General features: G+C 34.9%; 1 pseudogene; it reads right to left on the bottom strand.

Moving 5' to 3' along the window:
* Positions 1–2,664: 2,664 nt before the first annotated feature.
* On the bottom strand, positions 2,665–2,907 carry LOC102849339 (annotated as a pseudogene).
* Between the last annotated feature and the right edge of the window lie 432 nt (positions 2,908–3,339).

The following is a 3,339-nucleotide window of genomic DNA, read 5'->3' as shown; positions in this document are numbered from 1 at the left end:
AGACATTGTAGAAGCTTATTATCAGCAGTCAAAACAAGTTCATGAGCTTACTCTGGGATAGAAAACAGCTACTCATATATAAGTTCAAACTGAGGGTAAAGAAAGTTAAAACAACTCCACAAGAACTAAAATATATGGATCCCACTGAATTTTAAAACCGTGCAACAATGAATGAACAGAAATCCAAAATCTCTGTAAATGTCCATTAAAATTAATAAAATAAAATAAAAAGACAATGGCCAGGACCAGGTGTACCTTAGGCTTCAAACTGACATCATTACTTCTCAATAATTTGGAAAGTTCCCTGACTACAGATTGTAATAATGTTATAAAACAAATATGAACAATAGAATGTAAAACCAATAAGATTTAAAAATTTTCACTCAAATAAATAAGTAAACAAACTAAAAAAGAGAATTAAAAAAAGGAATAGATTTGATTCATTGAATACTAGTGACTGAAACACAGGGAAGAAAAAATAGACCAAAATGAATGTCAGAAGAAACTCTGAAACTTACATTGGAATGAAAAGAAACCAAAGCAAGGAGAAGGAATGCTGACTAAGAAAGCTGAATAGAAACTTTCAAAGGGCAGCTCAAGAAGTTATAAAAGACTCTTATCTGAGATGGTATTGCCAAATGTTTGTTCCCAGTCAGTAGGTTTTCTTTTCACCCTCTTGGAAAAAACTTTTAATGTGCACAGGGATTTAATCTTTAGAAAGTCCCATTCAGCAATGTTATCCTCTTTAGATCGTGCATTTCTGGCTATAGTCGGCAGTCTCTTTATACTGTAGACTAAGCCTTCTAAACTTGGTCCCAGTTTGTCTCTTATGAACTTTATGGTTTGGAAATTTACTCCCAAGTCTCTGATCCACTTTGAGGTTATTTTTGTCTATAGTGTTAAATGTGGATCCTGTTTCAGATTTCTCCAGGTAGCAATTCAGTTTTGCCAGCACCATTTGCTGAAGAGGTTGTCCATCTCAGACAAGAGTCTCATAATGAAAGTTTACAGGATATTCCTTGGGCCTCCACAAGAAAAAAGATTGATAATCCAATTACAAAATGGACAAAAGAGATGGAATGAATTTTCAGAGGAAGAGATTTGAATGGCAAAGAGATACATGTATAAATGCTCCTAATCACTGGCAATAAGAGAGATGCAAATAAAAACAACCATTAGAGAGAATTTGACAAAACTCTTATACATTGTTGGTGGGATTGTAAAATGGTACAACCATGCTGGAAGGCAGTTTGGTGCTTCTTCAAAAAAAGCTGAACATAGATATTCCATATGACTCAGCTATTCCACTGCTTGGAATGTATCCCAAGAAAACGAGAACTGAGGCTCAAATGGAGACTTGCACACCAACGTTCACAACAGCATTATTCACCATCACAAGAACAAAGAACATGGAAACAGCCCAAATATCCAACCACAAAGGAATAGATTGAGAAGTTGTGGTACATTTATACAATGGAATACTATGCAGCACGCAGGAACTATGATTTTATAAGTTACTACCTAAGTGGGAGAGACTGGAGAGCATTATACTGAGTTAACTAGCCCAGTCCCACAAGGAAAAATACTGTATGAAACCATTATTGTAGAATGAATATGAGGATACAAGGGCAGGGGAGTGTGAAAGCAGAGGGGTGAGGATGGGCAAGGAGGTGAAATATTAATCACAGAGTTGTACAATTCAATGGGTAGATGAAGGTGAAGGAAATAGGAAGGATATTTTTGAAAAGCAAAATATACAAATTTTGTAAATAAATCAGTATTTTTTTAAAAGAGGGGAACAAAGAAACAAAAAAGGAATAAAATATTCTTTCAGCCTGGGGGAGTTTTAGAAATTATAAAAGTATTGTAATGAAATATTAAAAAAATCTGGAATTAGCAAACCAAAATTAGAGAACACTTGCAACCCTGAAGATCAAATGGGAAAATGTTGAGTATTGCAGGAAGCATCAGAAAAGGTGACAAGAATACACAGTTACCTTAGTAAAAAGATTGGTCAACATTGAGCCATTTAAGAAAGTGACATGTGATCAAGAGTCAATAGTACTGAAAGAAGTCGTTCAAACTGCACTGAATGCATTGACAAAAAATAAGACCACCTAAATTGATGAAGTAGTATTATATTTCGGGATGCAACCCTGGACATGTTTACCAGTTATTTACCTATTGAACTGTAAAATTACCAAAACGGGGTTTATATCCTGTTTTGTTATGAATCGCAAGTAGGGATTGCTATAATGTACCTCTCATTATATTCTATGTTAAGTGCTTATTAAATAAATTAATTGTACAACCTTATCTTTATTGTTTATATACTGCACACCTTTGCTAGAACATAAAATCGAGATTTAAAATGTTAATAAATGAATGATACAACAATAAACATGAATCAGAATAAACTCAGCGGTTTTTCTAATTTTTAAAACTGGAATGAATTTTAATAAAATGAAGACAGCATTTTGCAAATTTATCGCTCAAAGGGAGTACCTCTATTTGAGGATATCAGCGTGTTACACTTTGAGAGATGAATTGTTACAGCTTTTACACCAAGATTTAAAAAAATGAAATTATTACCAAGGTAATGCAGGTCGGAGATCAAAGATGAAGGGTCACACATTTTTTAAAAAAATCCAAAAGGACAGTTTTTCATGATCTCTCATTAGTGTTCCATAAATGCCTCTCTTTTGGTAATCTTAAACATTTTGGCAGACACTAAAGCAGCTTTTTCAGTAAAAACATTTTTATACGACCACTATTGCTGTGCCTAAGATTATCTTCTATAGGTGGTACAGTGTTGAGAAAACAGTAGGTGCTAGTTCTGCAGAATAAACTTTGGGAAAAGCTCTTCTGGCTTGTTTTCGGCAGCCATTTCCCATTGGTGCTCCACATCCTCCTCCCTCCCAACCTGGAGCCTGAGCACTCACTCACCTCATACTGCCACAGGCCCAGCCACCCCTCCGCAGCAGTGCACCCCTCTTTCAGCTTTTTGAGGCTGAAAATTTTTATGTGAAGAGATTGGCCATTTTTCTTCCATGAATCATTTGGTAGATTTGCCCCCACAACCTTACAGTTGAAATCCCAACACATAATATCCTGTGTCACCAGAGCTCCTTTGAACTATTTACAAATTATGAAATAGAAGAATAGACAAAAATGAGTGGATACATATGGAATATGAGAAAATATTAGCATTATTAGTTAAAACATAATATAAGTGAGGGAGAACTGAAAAATAACCACGTCAGTCCTGGAAAATTTGGAAACGGCAATGACCAAATTTGACTATATCAAAGGAACATAAATAACCTGCAAACTGGGAAA

The sequence above is a fragment of the Elephantulus edwardii genome, unplaced genomic scaffold (assembly GCF_000299155.1).
Source record: "Elephantulus edwardii isolate Elephantulus edwardi_28Jun2011 unplaced genomic scaffold, EleEdw1.0 scaffold00059, whole genome shotgun sequence".
Taxonomy (NCBI): domain Eukaryota; kingdom Metazoa; phylum Chordata; class Mammalia; order Macroscelidea; family Macroscelididae; genus Elephantulus; species Elephantulus edwardii.
Note: the sequence above shows the minus strand (reverse complement) of the source record. Positions and strands in the feature narration are given on the sequence as shown.